Raw genomic sequence first — 20,957 nt, 5'->3', positions numbered from 1 at the left:
GTTGTTTTGTGTGCCGCCGTATGGCTGCGTCTAGGCGGTTATACACCGTCCAATCGGAGCTTCTTTTAGAGCGCTGCGCTCTCCTGTAAGCGCGGCGTCGACAGGCGCGTAGCCTCAAGAGCTTAAGGCGGTGGTCCCACTCCGGCGGCACGAGCCCCCCGTTTTCAGTACTTTTGGAGTAACCGTGGCGGCTCTTTTACTTAGGATATAAAGTTGTGGTATATACCATAAAAAGCTTAATTCTTGTAGATTCCATCCATATATATAATATAAGGAAATTGATTAATGTGATTTAGAAATAAATGTTCAAGAACAAGCATGAGATACATGGTTTTTGCGAACTGTGTCTCAGTTGTGACCATATTTAGAAGGAACTACCGCACTTACTGCATTGCGGCTTGCTGTGTAGCTTTAGGACATATTTATCTAGTTCCTTGACGTAGCAAATTAATTTTTCATTTTTACTTTTAGGATAATTTGCTTTTGAAAATTGCCAAATATTGCAATCTTCTGTTGTAAACATCCCGGCAACTACATGCTCAAGGAAGCTAAATTTTGGATAAAGTAGAGTTCAAGGAATTTCCATTTAGGACACAAAATTTCATTCATGTAACTTTATTAGTTTTAAAGCGCAGCTTCGTAGCTTTATTACCTTCCCGCAAAAATGGGCAAAAAGAAAACCAGAATTCTAAATATTTCTTGTTTTCGGCCGCATTATTAGGAAAACTAATAAAGTTACATGAATGAAATTTTGCGTCCTAAATGTAAATTCTTTGAACTCTACTTTCTCCAAAATGAAGCTTCCTTGAGCATGTAGTTGCCGGGCTGTTTACAACAGAAGATTGCAATATTTGGCAATTTTCAAAAGCAAATTATCCAAAAAGTAAAAATTAAAAATTAATTTGCTACGTCTAGGAACTAGATAAATATGTCCTAAATCAATACAGCAAGCCGCAATGCAGTAAGTGCGGTAGTTTGTTCTAAATATGGTCACAACTGAGACACCGTTCGCAAAAACCATGTATCTCATGCTTGTTCTTGAACATTTACTTCTAAATCACACCAATCAATTTCTTTATATTATATATAGTTAGAATCTACAAGAATTAAGCTTTTTATGGTTTATACGATAACTTCATATCTTAAGTAGAAGAGCCGCCACGGTTGCTCCAAAAGTACTAAAAACGGGGGGCTCGTGCCGCCGGAGTGGGACCGCCACCTTAAGATCAGGGTTCGGTTTATCTATGCCCCGCCGTCGTCTTACGGTAGCTTGTTGAAGACACTCGCTCACCAGTTTAAACAACTTGTCGTGCGATGGGGCCTCTGAAATCAGCTGACGGAACTTGTTCCAGTTCGTCACTGTGTAGGCGGTAGTCTGGCGGCTAGGAGTATGTTCTGGAATCAACCAAATTGGTAGGTGATCTGAGCCCCATGGGACAGATTCACATGACCAGGCAAGACACACCTCTCTTGTTGATATCGCAAGGTCGATGGTGGACTGTCCCTTACCACTGCCGACAAATGTAGGTGAGCCGTCATTGGGTGTTTGTAGATCATGCCTAACAATAAGCTCGTTGATCTCTATCCCACGCTGGTCTTGTTGACGAGAACACCAACGAAGATGGTGAGCATATAAGTACCCACACAGCACAAATGATGGGCTACACCGAGAGACTAAGAACTCCAATAAGGTGGTGTCTGAAGATCGTGTCGGTCGATAATATATACTTGCCACAGTCGCCGTCGTATCTCTGAGACTCACAGTAACGGCTGTACATTCAAAATCGGCATCGCAGGTATCACTTGTGTCAATAACTGCAAAATGTAGGTCAGCTCGGATGTATAGCGATGCTCTTGAAGTATTTCGCGGATGCGTGGCGTCCGTACACTGGAAGGATCCGCATGCCGGCACTGTGCATCGAGCGTTGCTGTGGATGCCAACGTAACCAGGAAGTCTGAAATAATCTTTTCTTACATTGGTTTCTTGAAGTGCTATAACATCTGGCGGGGTGTTCATTGCGAGAAGCCGAAGGACTAGATCCGCATGCCACGGTCGTAAGGACCTTCAAACTGGCACCGGGTCTTATTCAAGAGGTTCGAGTGAACCCAAGGAAAAATATCATTGCCGTGGACACAACAGATGAGAAGACGGTGCAAACTCTACTTGGTCTGTCTCAACTCTGTGGTGTCAACACGCGGGCTTACATACCACAGGGCGCGGATGTAACAGCTGGCGTCATATCTGATGTTGACCTCGAACTTCAAGACGACGTGTTAAAAAGTATGATCGTTTGCACGCCACCATGCAAAATCATCAGCGTTCGGCGGCTCGGCTCGTCAAAGTGTGTGAAGATTCTTTTCGACTGTGCAAAACTGCCTAGTCATATAAAGGCTGGACTAGTGCGATACCCAGAAGGGCCTTTCGTACCAAGACCCTTACAGTTCCGCAAATGTTTAAAGCTTGGTCATGTGCAGGGTTTCTGCACAAGTGCTGTGGTGTGTGCCAAATGTGGTCAAAATCAGGACGCAAATTCTTGCGACAGTCCGACATCTCGGTGCCCGAACTGTAACGGTGAACACTTGGCAACAGACAAAGAATGTCCCACACTGAAGAAAAAACTAAAGTTCCTTAAAGAGAAAGCTAAGAAGAAGGCATCAGGAGAGAAGCCGAGTAGCCGCAGTGCCCGTCCAGCGGCTACAAATGGCAAAACTGAAGATATACCAGCACGTACGAAGAATAACAAGGACAACGCGCGTCGGCAGGAAAGTGGGAAGCGGAATTTCTGTCTCTCTGCGATATCATGGCCGGCGCTTCCATCGAAAGCGTCCGAACCAGTATATGCCAAGATCACGCCTCCGAAAGCTTCGGAACCAGCTCCATCCAAGGCGTGCCCGTCTGCAGTAGTAAACTCTGTAAATAGGGTGCCTACAGCGGTCTCGGTCAACGATGACGAACAACTTATCAACCTGCCTAAGATGCTTGTCAACGTTGTTAGGTCTCTGATTGCCGGTCGTCAGTCACCAGCAGCATTAGCTGCAGAGCAACTGCTAGAGGCTCTTGTTCCAGTGCTCGACGGCCTTCACAAGAAATATGAATGCTCGTGGAAAGCCCCGTCCCTCTGTGCTGCAATGGAATGTCAGGTCCTTACGAGCGCGGCATGCGAGCGGACGGAACGCTTATATGCAGCCTTGCAAATTTGGCGCGCGAAAAACGCGCCGAACCTTTGAGAAAGCGTTACAATGAAAAAGCTGTAAGGAGCAGTGAGGGTAATGTTTGAGGGAGAAAGTAAAGCGAAAGGCGAAAGGAGAGAACGAAGAGAAACAAGTCGACGCCTCCCCGTTGCTTTCATGGCGGAGGAGGAGGAAAGGCTGCGCCGACCAGACCGGGAAGGAGCGAGAACATGGCGTATGCCGGCGTATACGAGGAGATTGTTTTCGGCGGTAATTATCGTCATATATTTGTACCGGCGACATTATGCGAATGTGTTCGTGTTGTGAAGTGATCTGGCCGCGTCGGTGAACGCTCTCGGTGATGTCAGTGATGTTCAAATCCACCGTTGTTACCGGAAATTGCAAGGAAGCAGTGAAACTTCGACAACTCGTGCGAGTACAACGGCCACACCGGCGATCAGCGGCGGCGGGCCGCCATGTTCGCTGGGTCGGCGGGCCCAGGAGTGCGTGCTGTAGAGCTGCGAACCTGTGCCTATTTGGTAGGTCGATTTTTACTTCCTGTATGCTACGCTTACTAAATACTTAATTTCTACCATTGCATTATTATGAGCCAGCAGATAACGAATGTCGGTGATTTAAATATCTGAACGTGCAGTACTAATGCGAACACGCGCATTGGAAGTTTTGGTGTGTGAAGTAGTTATAACTGCAGGCGTAGCTCCGTTTAGGTTTCCCCCAATTGCATGATTGCAGGCGATTTTTTTTCTTGTGCAGTCAGGTGTCCATTTGTTGAAACTTCATGCGCGAATTTTCGTTAGGGTTTGCGTTTTATAGCGGCGCTGGTAATAGCGTGTAGCGTTCTAACCGTGAAATGTGCCTTTTTTTAATTCCTTTGGTGGGCTTTGCGTGATTAGTTCATTGCATTTTGTAGTTCCAGTTTGTCAAACGACGGTTATATTTTGAAAAAAAAAATTCTGGCGCGTTACGCACTTTCCTCTGTGTAGTGTGTCGATTTGCGTAGATTTCTGGCTTTCCTGTTTAATGCGTCGAGTTCACTAAAATTCAAAGGCCGATTTAGCTCGAAGCTTGTGTGACGCTACCATAATCAAATAACGCAGCAGCTCCGAAGTGACGGCTTGCACTAGCCGCAGGATTTGCCACATTATCTCTTGGAGATAAGCAGTACACTCGTCACTTGTAGAAGGGGCGAAGTTCTATGCAACTCGCAAAATTTCAACAACGCGACATGTCACGTCGATTGTAGCAATTTCAAGTTTTATAGCAGACGGAAAACTCTGGTTTTCAGTACTTGCGTCGTTCCATAATGTTGTGAGATAAAAGCGCTGCATGCATAGCTAAAAAAACTATGAAAGAAGCAAAAGAACATTATACAAGTTGGACATTTTGCTTTTGTGTGGTGATTGCTATGTTGTGTTGATTTGCGACTATGAAGCTAGCCCCAAAATATGCTTTAATAAGACCTTTCTTATGAGCTTATGCTTCTCGAGTTCTCAAATTTTTGCATTTTCTTTTTATTCTCGCTTAAATGTATTTTTTCTATACAGGAATGAAGTGGGACGTCAACACTAATAAGAACGCCACCCATGAAAGCAGAACCCCGGGCTCTCCATTGGAACGTTAGAGTGCACCACCGACCGGTAAGCGAAAATCAGGCCAAAAATGGCTGTTCATTGCAGAGCGGAAATATATGCTTATGATGAAGCACACGAAAAAAAAGCTAATATTTTGCCAGCTCAAAAGTGGTGTGGGGCTCAGAAAGATACAAGTGTTTACAATATTGCTGGCATGCGGTGAACTTCGAAGCACTTAGACGAGCTGTAATATCACTAGAGATAGACACACATTCGAGAGCCTCTCACTAATTTTTGCTGATTTCAGAACAGTGGGAAGCCACAGAGTTTAGGCCAGTGTAAATAAATGCAAATACAACTGAATGCCAGTAAGTGTAAGGGACATAAATCAGTGCCCCTGAGAGCCAGCTGACAATGTGGGCCAATTAATAATTACCTGAAAACGTGAGGAAATATGACTGTGAAATAAATAATAAGCCCAAGCACATTGAGTTGATTCAAAGAGGCCAAGAATATGTGAAATGTGTTTGTACATAACGTGAAGAATTCAACTGAATATATGTTTCTCTCTTTAGTTGCTTGCCAGAGCATTATGTGCTTGTGTCTATTGTCATGGCTTGATTACTTTGTTTATACTGTGTATGCACTCATTATATTCAGATTAACTGGGGTGGACTTTAGTGTTAATAATGCCAGTGAAATTTGAAATACAATGCTGTAAATTCAAAGGTCGGACACATTCGCATGTCTTTCACAATCTCTTATGAGTTATTCACATGTGAAGTGTGTGATATGGAATGTTCAGCTTTCTATAGTAAATCATGGACACCGAGTTTTATAATGCTGACACGTGCTCTTGGAGAAAGGAGGTAGAAAGATACGAAGACAGGCAGGTCCACCAGCTCAAATACAAGTGACTGTGCTGAGGAAGGGGTATAAAGGGAATGAAAGGCAGCAGGAGAGCCAAGATTTAAAATAGAAAGGAAGAGAATGTGTGCACATCAATACAATGCTGTGCACTACAGCAACAACCAACATGTGAAGTAGCAGGACAATGCAAGGGTGTTGAACACAGTCTGGACAATTTTCTCTCCCCCAACAAGGTGCAATTGAGCGCGGTCAAGTGTGGTTTTTTAGCCACACCAAAATGAGGGCAGTCAAATAAAAGACCTCGGATTGTTATCTCGCAGTCTCAGAAGTTTATGGTTAAAATTGAGATCTGTTTCTTGCAAGATGACTACTATATTGGCCTCGAACAACTATTGAACAAACATAACCCTAAGAGGGACAAGGTGAAGCAGTTTTTGGAATCGTCTAACGTTAAGTGGCATTTCTTCTTCCTTCCAGGTACGACGGTCACCTGGAGGCCCAGGAGTCATCAGGACAAATAACTGTGAATATATATGAATGATATCTAATGTGCTTGCGATGACGGAGCAATTATGTTAAAATGAAACACATATCTAAAAATGCATTTTTTCTCTTGTTAGCAATGTAAACATAAATAACTTCACTTTGGATTTCTGCGCATTCACCCAACCAGTGCGGCATGTGTACAGAGTGTGCTCCGCATAACAAAAGCTTTTCTATGTTGCTTGGCTCCCAAAAGAGTTCTTCAATTCAAATACATACAATGTGTGTTCAAAAAGAAACCAACCTTTTGCTTTAACATCTTTATTGATTATTATACAACATTTTAAGCATGTGCCCTTCAAAGTAGTCCCTTATTCTGGCAATACATTGTTCCTATCATCACATCCATTTTTGGAAAGCCTCCTGGAACGCTTTTTCTGGGATGGCGCGTAGGTCTCGTGTCTCATTGTCTTGAAATTGCTTTTATGGGTTGGAAACGACGTCCTTTCAACGTGATTTTAAGTTCAGGAAACAGAAAAAAGGCTTCTTGGGCTAGGTCTGGAAAGTACGGTGGATGGGGCACGAGAGTGTGATGTTTTGCTAGATAGCCGCAGACAAGGAGCGAAGCGTGATCTAGCTCATTGTCATGCTGCAACAATTAAGACGGGGTTTCCCACAATTAAGGCTTCCTACTGCGCACAGCATCCCGCAAACACGCTAGAATTCCTTGGTACACTGCCTTGTTTACCATCTGACCACGTGGTACAAATTCCTGATGGACTATGTCTTTCCAGTCAGAAAACACCACCATTACCTTGATTTTTAGCTGACTAATGCGTGCTTTCTTGGACGAGAAGACTGTTCACCCACCCACTGCGATGATTGCACTGTTGTTTCAATATCAGAGCCATAAGCCCACGTCTCATTGCCTGTTGTGATGCTACAGAAGTTTTCATTATCATTGCCAGTGGCATGCAGTTCCTGGCATATTTCAGCACAGGGGTTTCTGATCGACAGTAAACAAACGCGGCACGAATTTTGCACTGACACGACGCATCTCAAGTTTGTCATTCACAATAGGATGCCATGATAGTATGCTGATGACCAATTCGTCAGATAGTTCTCGAACAGTTAAATGATGATTTTCACGAATCAAAGCACGCACTATCTTGACATATTCACCATCTATGATGTGGAAGGTCGTCCAGGCTTGGGATCATCACCAACATTCTGCCTTGTTCAAAATGCTTGAACTACTCATAGCACTGAGTGCGACTCATACAGTTTTCCCCGTATGCTTGGTTAAGCAACTGAAATGTCTCTGTGAAAGTTTTGCCAAGTTTGTGGCAAAATTTCACGCGCACATGTTGTTCTTCAACCTCATTCGTTGTTACTTTGGCACTATCCAACAAAAAGCTTGTACACGTGCGCACTTCGGCGGCTCTAGCTCACAAACCAATGGTCAGAGTGAAACGCGGCAAATGGTAGTTTGTTGTCTAAACCAGCTGCTACATCCATTGAGGAGCCGCAGCGTGCTCTTTGCCGGTTTGCGTGCTATTTCAAAAGTTTGGTTTCTTTTGAAGACACCTCGTACATTTTCATGCAGCGCTTTCATTCTTTCTCTTTTTTTCATGCTAGTCATAGATAACTATTTTTCATTAAAGCTGCGAGCACTTAGCTGTCTAAATTCCTCATTAGATAACTTATCTATAGAAAATGTGACCTTACAGTAAGTTTAGTACATATGTGCGTTCTGTTCCTCATGTTGTAGTTATCTGCTATTTTACGCATATATATAGTTTTGGTTATAAACAAAACATTCTTTATTGAACAAGAGTGAACTGAGAGGCCCAACTCTTGTTGGTCGCAACTGCATGAAGTACATGGAAGTTAATGCGTTATGCTTGTTTCACATTTTAAAAGTTGCAGGCACTAACACTGCCTATCTGCTTTAGGATTTCCTGTGGCAGTGTGGCTTTTATTTGTTACTGTTAGAGCTTGGTATATAAGTCCCCATTCTGTGTTGAACACCTACAGTGAAGCTATGCTGGGCACTTTTCACTTTGTTGTATTGTAAATAAATCATGCTGCTTTGAAAAATATCTTCTTTGTCTGTGTCTGCATGAACGTACGCGTCTGCAATAATGTACAGCATGCTTTCAGATGGCGTGCACAGATAAAGTGGACATTCCGCAAAAAGCATACTTAACGTTGTAGGAAAAAACTTGTGCTTTTAATAACTGTGCATATAGGGCACAGTTGATATGACGAAGGCAGAGGCACTCAACTAATGTACATGACACCTAAATCCGAATTCGATCTCTCCTTCGAGATAATTAGGTATGCAAGCGGGCAGTCCATCTGACCTGCTTGCAACCACTTCATGACACACCTTCCTTTGCCGGACACAGCACAATAGTGCGTGCCTACTAACTACAGCGCGTGCACTTTTTTGCAGTCTGCACGGTGCTTTCTTTTTCTTTTTTTTGAGATAACAAAAAGTAGTTTGTGCATGAATGCGGCTGGTCTTGCGCACGGTGATTCACTTGCATTCCAGATAGCAGAGAGTGCTCATTGCGGTGGTGCTGATCTCACAAATCCAACGCAAGATACAATGGGCAAATTGCGGTTATTCCACGTTAATTTTGCGTTGAAGCTATCGACTTGCAAGGGTATATGAATGGAGCCATCGTAAGCTTCGACACGCCGGTAAAATCCCACCTTGTTATGCGAAATTTCAAACAGCTGATCCGTTCACTTTCAATGACAGTCGCCGCAGTAACAAGGTGACCTTAGCGTTTCGGCCGAACCTGTAGCATTCCGACGGAAATGCAGAAAAGTTTGTGTCATTCTTTCGGTGCGCGTTAAATAACTTCAGGTGGCCACGATGAATCCGTAGCTATCTATTATTGCGTCCCTCATAATCCACAGCAGTTTCGGGACGCTAAGCCCCATAATATAAATTCTTTAACGACGCCTCGTTCCTTTAAGCTCGACGCCACTACATGTATGGCCATGGTAGCTCGTTGCAACGTCGCGTGCATGTACCTGTCAGGTGAATATGTGAAAAGAAGCTAGCTTGTGCAAAGCAGTGAAGCTTCCGATATTTGCAATGCTGTTACGGTAGGCTCACGGGCGGAGATACCGACGCGCCTTGCTGCTTCAAAATAAAGACTGATTCATTAACTACAACGGAACAGCATAATATGATCAGTTCGAAAGCATTCTTCTTGATACTCACAAAAGATATATATGTCAGTCTTTCGGACAGGACATCCCTGTTGAGGCCAGTGGAGGTGAATGGAAATAATTGTCGGTCAAACAAACATAGACCTGCCGGTAATATCCCACCCGCTTATTCGACGTCTCAGAATACCGGAGCCGTATTGTCGTTACACCGTCGAGGCAGCGCAACAGCGCAGATAAGTTTTAACTGAACCTTCTGAGCAAGGTTGAAAGTTTCTCAGACAAAGCTGAGTTACCGGGTAAACAGTGACTGCAGCCGTATCATAGCGAATAAAGAGAAAATAATGCAGAACTAGATTTGCCTGGCGAAGCAGTTTTTCTTTTCATGCAGCCCCCATGCTCCGTAATTATACCCCATTTAGCCTTTCCGCCCCACATGACAGCTGTTGAAAGCGCTATTCGTATCATCATCATCATCAGCCTATATTTTATGTCCACTGCAGGACGAAGGCCTCTCCCTGCGATCTCCAATTACCCCTGTCTTGCGCTAGCGTATTCCAACTTGCGCCTGCAAATTTCCTAACTTCATCATACCATCTGGTTTTCTGCTGACCTCGACTGCACTTCCCTTCTCTTGGTATCCATTCTGTAACCCTAATGGTCCACCGGTTATCCATCCTACGCATTAGATAGCCTGCCCAGCTCCATTTCTTCCGCTTAATGTGAACTAGAATATCGGCTATCCCCGTTTGTTCTCTGATCCACGCCGCTCTCTTCCTGTCTCTTAACGTTAGTCCTAAGATTTTTCGTTCCATCGCTCTTTGTTCGAACCTTAACTTGTTCTCGAGCTTCTTCGTTAACCTCCAAGTTTCTGCCCCATATGTTAGCACCGGTAGAATGCAATGATTGTACACTTTTCTTTTCAACGACAGTGGTAAGCTCCCAGTCAGGATTTGGTAATGCCTGCCGTATGCACTCCAACCCAATTATATTCTTCTGTAAATTTCTTTCTCGTGATCAGGGTCCCTTGTGAGTAATTGACCTAGATAAACGTACTCCTTTACAGACTCTAGAGGCTGACTGGCGATCCCGAATTCTTGTTGCCAGGCTATTGAACATTATCTTTGTCTTCTGCATATTCATCTTCAACCCAATTCTTACACTTTCTCGATTAAGGTCCTCAATCATTTGTTGTAATTCGTCTCCATTGTTGCTGAATAGGACAATGTCATCTGCAAATCGAAGGTTGCTGAGATATTCGCCGTTGATCCTCACTCCTAAGCCTTCCCAGTCTAAGAGCTTGAATACTTCTTCTAAGCATGCAGTGAATAGCATTGGAGAGATTGTGTCTCCTTGCCTGACCCCTTTCTTGATAGGTAACTTTCTGCTTTTCTTGTGGAGAACCAAGGTAGCTGTGGAATCCTTGTAGATGTTTGCTAAGATATTCATGTATGCCTCCTGTACTCCTTGATTACGCAATGCATCTATGACTGCTGGAATCTCTAATGAATCAAATGCCTTTTCATAATCTATGAAAGCCATGTAGAGAGGTTGATTGTACTCAGAAGATTTCTCGATTACCTGATTTATGAGCTATTCGTATACTGATACTCATTTACATACATCTGCTGTCACCAACCACCTAAGCATCGGTAACAGCTACAAAAACAATGTGTATATCACGCACCATCGCCGACGGTGAACGATCGACTAGGGATGGTCGATGAATTATTTTAATCGATTAACGATTAATCGTTCATCATTTTAGCCTTTAATCGATTAATCGCTATCAATGCACGGTTTTTCATCGATTAATCGATTAATCGAAATTTTTGCCGGGCACTTTCAAAAAGGCTGAAACGCAGTTATCTACTTTTGTAGAGCCCTGTTTTAATGTTTTATAGGTGGAACCAAGTTTGAAACACAAGTGTATAAATGTTTGATAAATGTAATATTTACCTTGCTAAAGGCTATTGGCTTTTGACAAGATGAACAATCTATGTTATAAAATGGCACTTAGTCCAGAATGAAAAAAATCATCGGCCCTGCCACTCCGTGAAGATGGTTAACCAGCGAAGCTTATACGTGCGGCCCCGGTGTTTATCACTGGGTTAATGCCTAGGGTTCAATAAAGTATTTCTCAATTATGAGGTTACACACACGTTCGGCTGCGACGGAGAGAAAGTCACTGACGGTATGCCCGCAGTTCACCGTTGTCGCTTGCGTTCGATGTCTCGAATTTGCTCGGCGGCGTTGTTAGCAGCATTCGCCCGCCACTGCCGCTTGCGATTCTTCTAAATTAAATTGCTTCAAAAATTTAATCTGTCCATCACGTAAGAGAATAATTGGCTCATACCCCTTAAGCAATGGATCGTAGCGCCGTAAATGCGGCCTCCCCATTACGACAACAGAAGAGAAGTGAAATTCTACGCTGGAATGATTAGCGGCAACGCAGCCAGCTGTGGATGCAGACGACGACGACGAACGCGGGAGCAGTGGCACGAGCGCATGTCGAGCATGAGCACGAGCGCAACTCGAAGGGCGCCAAGGAGCCAGGTGCGGAAGAAGACGACGTCGCTCGAGCCAATGCTGATGGTGATAATTTTGTGTACACAGGCGATTTCGCCTAGCCATATGATTCCGCCTATAGTAGGATACAAATTTATAAACAGCAGTTGGCACAAAAGGTAGATGGACCACGCGGGGTTGTGTTACTCCGCCAACCAATCACAGAAGCAAACAAAATCGTCGTTATGCGACGTTTTCAAAATGTCGTCATACTTGATACGACTGTACTTGTATTGTATTTTCCGCTATAATAGTTGAGTGAAAACGTATAAAATTACGCGTTTATAATTTTGTTTTTGTGGTTACCGCCTTATTTAGGTAACAGGGAAACTTTGAAATACGAACTATTTTCAGCCTCGCGGAGGAACAGTGGCTGGCGGTTATGAGGGCGTGGGCGGGGCTTCACTGCATACTTAAGTTGCATCCGACTATAGACATATCCAGCTTCGCTTTAATAAGGTACACTATGCACTAGTGAATCCCAGTACAGTACAGTTAAAGAAGAATTAAGAAAAATGGCAAAAGTGAAAGGTGAAGTCCAACTGAAATATGCAAGAAAATGCAATGTACACAGGGGAAAAGGAAGTCAGTGGTTTAGGATTTTATTCCATATCATCTTTTCTACAGAGCGAAGGAATGTCCATTGGCTGGCATGTTTGGGTGAGACCGACACCTACTTTGAATGGCACACAACCAGCACGCGAGAATATAGAACTCCGTCGCTATGTCAATGAAATACATGGTCTAAGCCAGCGCGCATGCTGTGAAACATTTTTAGTGGACTGGCAGTGGTACTAAGATCAACGACTGGGTTGCTATAGTGTACCTTGAATTGTGAGGGCATTTCAAGCCTCCGGCATCGCGCGGCGTGGTGGCGTGTGTGGTGGGTGGGGGGGAGGGGAGAGGGGAAGCACTCGGCTCGGCATCACTCGGGACTCAGAAAGACAGTCGACAGTCGCTCCACCCCAGCCGCACAGACACTGCTCGTGGGCCGCCATTCCAGTACGATTTCAGAATTCTCGTGCCACTCCTGACGAACTCTTGAAAACGATTAATCGAACAGGCCTAATCGATTAAGTCGATTAAATGAACGGTGGACATCACTGGTGATTAATCGTATTGCGGGATACTTTTAATCGATTATTCGATTAATCGGTCATCGATATTACCAACCCTACAATCGACATACAACGACAGCCTCGGAAACACAAATGTATCTACAAATAGCTGTGCGAGTCCTCCGCGGCAGCGTAGGGATGTGGAGTAGTGGTTAGCGTGTTTGGTCCTCACGCGGTGTACCCAGGTTCGATTCCCAGTGTGCCCATGTTTGTGTGAAGTGCGTTGTCATGCTTGTGTTGTGTTATCAATTTCCTATAATGTGGTTCTATGCAATGTCTATGAAACAGCACGCAAAACCACTGTGGATGGCGCCTGTCTTAAAATAATTTTTTTCGGTAAAAAATACCCAATGGGCCGCATAAGATTTTGGCCGCTTAGTAAGCCGGACAGATTTGATCTGAAATACCGCATAAAATTTGGGGTTATGCGTGAAATTCACCAAGCGGCCTTACTATGGGCCGTTTAAATGCAGGCCGCATAAGCAAGAGCCGCATACGCAGTAGGCCGCTTACAGTGAGCCATTTATAAGCGTCGAAATTTTGATCTACTTTCCGCCCTATATGCGTTGTTTTAAGCCGGTATTTGCTAAGAGTAGGAGGTCTGCTCTGTACATGAATTAATCCGACGCAGAAATTATGTGCTAAAAAGTCGTAGTTTTGCCCAAAAGGTGAAGCATCGATTGCGATAGAAAAGTAGTATACAGGTATATGATATACGGATATTAGTTTTGTCGGCCGTATAAACGGGCAAACGTTCGCGTACCAACTAAATTAACAATCGCAGTGTCACGCGCACACAGGTAAATATGAACACATCTCGCACGATGACCGCGGAAACTCGCTGTCAAAACGCTGCACTCGGGAAACGCGGCTGCAGCAGCGAGCCAATTGACATTCGTGCTGTCCCTCGCATCAACGCAAACTAAGCTGCTAAAACATAGCGCGCGGCAGACTGTGTCCCTGTCACAGGTGGCTAGGGGCGTGCGAATATTCGAAAGTTTCGAATAACGAATTGAATACTGTCCCATTAGATTCGGTCTTCGAATCGAAAAGTCACTATTCGTAAATACTAAACGTCGAAAGCACAGCGCGTACGAAGCTATCGGCACTAGTAGCACCTTGTACACATCGCAGATCGTTTTGAAGATGAGGCCTGCGCGGGCGTGTAATTTGTCCACGTCGCAGATCGCTGTCAAAACACGGCGGCCGCGCGGCCGCGCCTTCAGGATCAGCCACCGGAGTAGAACGCAACTCCCACCTTTCTCGTCCCCCCCACCCCCCCCCTTTGCCTCGCGTGCGACAGAAGATGGCGCGTTTCCGCCCCTCCTTTCACCATAGCGCGTGCGAGATCGAACCGCGATCGTCGCCTGATCCTCGCAACCTTTCACTTGCACATACAGCGTACAGCGCACTATGATATTGTTATCGTGTTTTAATTTACACGGATCATCACGACGACGAGGACGGTGACGACAGGAAATGCGCTTGGAGTGTCCATATTATTGCTGTTAGTGTTAGAGCAGTAGCAATAATGTCTCACCCTTGAACCCAAGAGCCTGGAGGCGCGTGCTTTACAATGTGGCATTTTCGCAGCAGCGGTCTCTAGTGGGAAGATGTGCTATGACCTTTTAGGGCTGATGCCTTGCAGTAGGCCGGCATCATTTAAAAATGTTAGGATTGCTTTAATGTCACAGAATCCGTCTCTACGAGATAACATTGCTGCATGAGAAAAATCTGTTGTTCATAGACTAAAGGAAAGTACTTTTTTCTACGAGGTTGCCCGCAGGGAAATCTGCGTGAGCCGGCGTTTCGTGTTTTGCGGCACCACGAACACAAGCACATGGGTAACGGACCCTCCTGTGATTACCTGTGCGACGTAATCCTGTTCCGAGAAAAAGGGGATGGTGGTGGTTGAGCCGTTGCTGAGTAATTCGATACTTAAGGCCCATCGCCAGAGGCAACACACCCCTTTAGCCTCAGCTTCAGGTAGACGGCACCTCCGGATTTACAATTCCGCGAGAAATCGGTAGTCGCTTTTTGCTGTCCTTCTCTTCAACCTTCGTGTTTGTCCCACACTTTCAATCTTTCCTGTTTCTACTCATTTCTGTATAACTTGCGAACTTCCAGACAACGAGGGTTGTCTGGAAGTATAGCCACTCAAGGCTATATCATATTCGGTTATAGTACTAGCGTAGAATGACTTTTGAATAGCCTGTTTGTAGAAGTCCTGCAGCGTCCCCTATGCCCTAAACGAGCCAGATCCTCTAAATATTAGGCCCTTATCGCACGTTTACTCCAATCGTGACTGACGAAGCTTGTTCACATTTAGAAAAATATAAGGGCCAGGTTGTAGATGTTCTGCACGAAAAGCTATACCTGTGCTAGTGAATGATTCCTTTCCAAAAAAAGTACATAGGCACCGTGTGCAGTTAATTTTCATTTTCCGCCCCAATATCGCCGACACCGGCCGATAGAGTTGCGACAAGAATAATACGCCATTCCAAAGGACAGTGCCTCACTTTTCGTCGCTCATCTGAGTGTTATGCACTGCGCTTGAACGATATCAAGTTCGCAATTGTTCGCGCTTCTGATATCGATCGCGAACGTGTGCTGTCATATGCTGAGCATAGGCGCTTCGACGCTTTTACAACTCGGACAGTCTTGCCTCATGATGAGAGATCGAAAGTGTCGCAGCGAATGCCATACAGAGTTTCTCCCGTTTTGCTGCTTTTGACGCTGACCGTCCCAGTGCTTCACTTGCAGATCGGCACTTAGGTCACGCGCAAATTGCACTGCAAGGTGTCTATAAACGAACATTCAGAGCGTCAAAAGAGTACTAGCTTCATATAGTTTAGTTAGCTTAATAGAACTATAAGCACAGTTAGAGTAAATATACTGTAAATAGAGAAATATTATTCTTGATGCGCATGTAAAGGCATAAATGTATGGGTGAAGTACGACTTTTACTTAAAAATTATTAGAAAAAGTGCTCAAAAGCGTTTTACTTGGTGAATGTTTTAAGCGTGTAGACCAACGGGCAAGTCATGCGGGTAACGTTTAAGGTATCATTGCAGCGTGTCGTTTGCGTGGGCTGTTTTGTAACAGCCAGTTGAAGTTAATAATGACACTGCTAAAGAAACAGCTTCGCAGCAAGTTGAACTGGGATTCTTCAAGCACGCATAAGTCCGCTGTAATATTTTAAGTTCGCTAAGCATGACGCAGGAAGGGGCACGCTAAGCTGCATTTTCACGGGGATGAAGTGCAAAAAACGCCAGTGTACTTACATATAAGTATTTTCATGTGCAATCTTTGTGCAGCATGCGAAAAGGACAAAATGCGCAAGCGCAATCTTCAGGAACCCAAGCACGCGTGATTTCAAACCATTTGGCCACTTCTTGAGTGCAAATCTTAAGATTTCCTTCTTTATTCTTATCACTAATACAATATCGCTTGTAATATCTTTGCTAAAGCTGTCATTCTTGCTAAGCCGAACATCAGCACTTCAGTGTGACATTTGCAATAATACGAAGACAACTGCGAAAGCCAGCCTCCTGACCACGGATCATCGCCACCATCTGCCACTGCAACCAGCGCGCTTCTTTCCATTGGGTCAACTGAGCTGAGACTGAACGCCTTGGAACTACCGGAGCTACCGCCTGTCTGACCACCCTATTTCTACTAGTTCTACGAGCCGTTCGCAGTTCCGGCCATGACAGACAAAGACTTGGAAAAGCTATGCCATTGCTTATATGAGGTGCCGGAAGAGGAACTGGCAAAGCTGGACGTCGCCTGTATACTTCCAAGTGTGCGGGTCACAGGCGTTCCACGGCACCTAGCCGTTGAGGCAATCCGCGGCAACTTGAAAGCCGTCAGATCATTGCATGAGCGGCTTAGACTGATCACATGGCTCTATTGCTGGCTTATACCGCACGACAGACTAAAAGGGTGGCAGCTTTATCGCCTCAACAGCAGACTGAAACAGTTTGTCGACGATTTCAAGCTACACTCTATGATAGCGCGAGAGTTCTGCTATCGAGGTAGGATAAACACGTACGTGCCCTTGGCATGCACACATGGCCGCTACGCATGTGCTGTGACCGGTGACCTGGAGGACGAGCCTGAAGTGCACAGTCTTATATGTTTGTGTGCTTGGTTGGAAATGCCCTACTTGGCCGTTCGTGCAGCCGATGTGATTGATATGAGAAAGCTGATGCTCACTCTAAACAATGTGTTAGGAGGCAGCCTCGATGAGCACCTGGTTGGCGGTTACGAGACGTTGAGCAGCGGCTTCGCTGCCGCTCTCGATGACATGGGTATTCGTGGAATCAGACATCTGGCAACGGTGACATTCCCTGAGCTGTTTGGGCGGCACATCTAGCCAAACGATGACGGCCTCAAAATGCATTCTGGTAAGAAATATTTTTGTCGACCTCAAAAATTACGTGTGTAAAACGGTGTCACAAAATGAGCCTGCGCTTCTAGGAACAATTTTTTGAACGTGTTGGTCCTTCAAACTGTCCAAAAAGTAGTTGGTTGATCAATTAGCCAATTACCAGCTGAGCGTATATTAGTCTATTGAGGAAGAAGGAAAATCGTCTGATGAATAGGCTTTCAAATAATAGGAACTATATGACTCGCCATGGAGTTATTCGATGCTTCGTTTCAACTACAAGTAGACAGCACGCCATACAAAGAATAACTGTTACTAACGTTTTCGGGCAAAATTAGTTCTTGTAAGCTGCGCGGAATACACTTTGGCGCAAAGATTTGCGGGCAACCATTTTCAATTCACTTTGTCAGTTATATTGAAGGACAGCTTTCAAATTGTTTGGCAGGAAAATGCCTGCACGTGACTTTCACATAACTTGTTTTTGATTTCACGGCGCGCAATACGTACCCCACTATCTTAGAGTTTGCATTCACATTCGCCGCGTAAATTGAAGACGCCTGCGCCCGTTCCATATACATATTTCCTTTCTTTTGTGCATGTATGTGTGTGTGAGCGCGCCCATTGAATTTAGTACGTCGAATATGAGTAAAAGCACTAGCAACAACAATCGCGCCGTATCGCCTTTAGAATCTCACATTGGCGCAATACATTTTCAACAATGTTGTGAGCCGGATAGCGAAATTAATTTAGCAAAGAACAAATAGAACACCCGGTACAACATCGCTGGTCTCCTCGTGCGCTAAGGGGAGGCGCATTACCTTGCGTAAAATACGCACTTCAATTATTGTGTTTCATTATATGATCCTACATAATGACGCGGATGAAGCGCAGGTTCCACCCGTAGAAAAAGACGCTCGAATTTGTTTCTTTAAAGTTTGTTTTAGAATTGAAAAGTTGGAATTGAGAAGTCGCAGTTTGAAACTATTTGAGAAATGAAAACTGGCAGCATCTTCTTGAGTTCACACCAGGAAAATCGCAAAATCTGGCACCTTTCGTCTTTAGGATGGATGAGTGGCGGTTATGTCGGTAAGTATATGATAATATTTCCAGATTTACTAACAGCACGTCAAGAAACCAGCCAGGGAGTGTTTGACCACTTTATTACGATGCCCTTAACCTTAAAATGTGCATGAAAGAAAAGTTGTTATTGTATTGCATGCCTTCAAAGCCCCGGATGAGGTTGTTGGCCCTACAATGGCACTGCCGTCTACATATGTGCCCTGTCCCATTAGGACGACAGGAGCGCTTGCTAAGAACGTCTTGGCCAAACATCCATAGTTGTAGGAGCCATGTGCAGAGGCCAGAACAACAGATCAAACATGTTGCGAGCGTTCCCGGCTACGATCCTAAGGTGGCTGATCTAGGGTTTGCTCGCTGCCAATGATCGCTCCCCCCGCCCCACCTCGCCTTATGGATAAGTACATGGAAGTAACCTCGTGATCTCGATGTGCTATCGCCTTAGAAAATATATAGTACTGTTTTTTACGTCGATATTGTTGTCACAATAATGAGTGCTTTTATTCCACGTTTTTTTCCCTTTAAGGTAAAATCAAACCGCATCATACTGTTATGGAAGACTCAAGGTTGATTCGTCGCGCAAGTTCACGGGACAGGAAAAGACGGAACAAGAACTGGTGCTCTCTTGTGCACAAACTCACCAGGCCGTCGATCAGTCGTGCCAAAGTGAACCTCTACTTCCAGAGTGACATCAAGGAACGTTTCATGTGCAAGTAATCTTCGAGCCACGGTGCGGCAAAGTTTAGCAGCGCCATTTCAAACTTCTTCCAGCAAGTTTACCAAGCAGAGTACTCGAACGAACGCAGACTCGTTACAGTAATCTGCAGTACCTAGTATCTTAAATCCTTATGCGCTTCCGATGTTGTCTTGGTTGTCAATGCGCAGCGTATCAAAAACACTGCCCCAACAGAAACGTTGCTCAAATATGCCATTCGGTGCCCCCATACTCGTCTATCTTCTGTTCCATCTTCAAAAAAAAATTGATGTCGTTGCTCTTAAGTGATCGGTGTCTTGCTACACTTGCTTCAAGGCTGTGGTCTCTATCCGGCGCCGTCATCTGATATGCTGCACTTCTGCTTATTTGCCGATTTGGGGTTCACGTATTACGATGTCTAAATAAAGTGCAACTTATTGCCGTACGGAAGCAACGCTTGTCAATTTGCCTTTGGCCAAAGTGTATTATGGACAGAAGCCCTACGACACGACCCCCAAAGCGGTGACTGAAGACCAAAACAGACGACTTGGTCGAGACTAAACACTCCCAACACTTGTGCACTTCACGAACGCCGTAATGCGAAATGTTTGCCCGCCAGTTCGTTCAACTCTTGCGTTCTGTACTGTCCACTCGTCTTTTGTACATCGATTGACAATAGAGCACTATAGCAAATTATTATTCGATGATAACGTGAAACACTTCTGTTATGGTTCCTGTCTGGTGTTCTTCAAAAATATTTCACGGAAAATTGCTTTGGTGCGCTACAATTAACTAGCGGGCGCATCACTGGCCATGGCCGATAAGTGGCCGTGGAGATGAGCTGCTGAGAACGAGGGCGCTGTTTTGTTCCCACCCGTAGCTGCCACTATTAGGTGAGGGTGGAATGCCAATATAATCGTGTACCGGTGTGGCGGGTGCACATTAAACATCAGAAGTGGTGCGACCTTTTGCGAGTTCTCCAAAAAAAATTTATTACAACTTGAGATGTTTAACGGTGTGCCTCATTATCAGGACGGGGTTTTGGCATCTGAAAGTTTGGATTTTTTAAGAATAGCTTTTTCCCAGCTCTCCCTACCTTCGTTGCTTCTGATATCTTGCAGAATAGCCTATACTTACTGAATTGAATTACCTCGGTGCCCCCGCACAAAAGCGCGAAGCCTTATAACCATTAGGTCACAATCGCACGCATGCTTTTATCGTCTCAACGCCAACTAGATCTTTGAAATGATTCACGTGTTGGTCACATTGCGTAGCAGCGGTTTCCGAGAGCACATGCTTGCGTCATTTGGATTTATGTCGGATACTGGAACGAAATGAGTACACCTATAGCATTTCATTTCCCTTTTAACGAAAGTTTCGGCTCAGAAGCGTTCGAAAATGTTCAGTCTATGTGCGTAAAAAGTATCTTTATTTTCACGACGTTAAGTCCTACAAATACGTAACTCGTGGGTTTGTCGCGCTAGTTGATTTTAAGGAGCTATATTGGCCGTGTCATGAATTAAGAGGTATCCTTGCCGTAATATCAAAAAATTTATGCTCAGCTGCGCTTCTGGCGATAGCAGTTTGAACACTCTGATCAATGAAAACGCATGAAAATTTGATGCATCAAGAGTTTTTACAGGACAGATGTAAAAATGCATTATTTATCAAGGTGCTACCACAGAGTTTACGCTCACTGGATAGCTGTAGCTCAGTCGGTGACGAAACATGTTTGGATTGCATTCATTTACGAAGGGACCACCAGAAGCCATAAATAAGACTCTTGCCTTCGTCTTAGCCGGGTGTTT

General features: G+C 44.6%; 1 long non-coding RNA gene across 1 annotated transcript in view; it reads left to right on the top strand.

Annotated features, from left to right (window-relative positions):
- LOC125940233 (uncharacterized) overlaps window positions 1-19,730 on the top strand; it is a 37,224-nt gene extending 17,494 nt beyond the window's left edge. Inside the window, exons 2-3 of the long non-coding RNA XR_007463456.1 lie at window positions 16,743-17,397; window positions 18,982-19,730. This is a non-coding gene — a long non-coding RNA (uncharacterized LOC125940233). The remainder of the gene's footprint in view (window positions 1-16,742; window positions 17,398-18,981) is intronic.
- Window positions 19,731-20,957: the final 1,227 nt, after the last annotated feature.

This window comes from Dermacentor silvarum, chromosome 9, assembly GCF_013339745.2.
Source record: "Dermacentor silvarum isolate Dsil-2018 chromosome 9, BIME_Dsil_1.4, whole genome shotgun sequence".
NCBI lineage: Eukaryota > Metazoa > Arthropoda > Arachnida > Ixodida > Ixodidae > Dermacentor > Dermacentor silvarum.
This window is presented reverse-complemented; position numbering and strand designations above follow the sequence as displayed.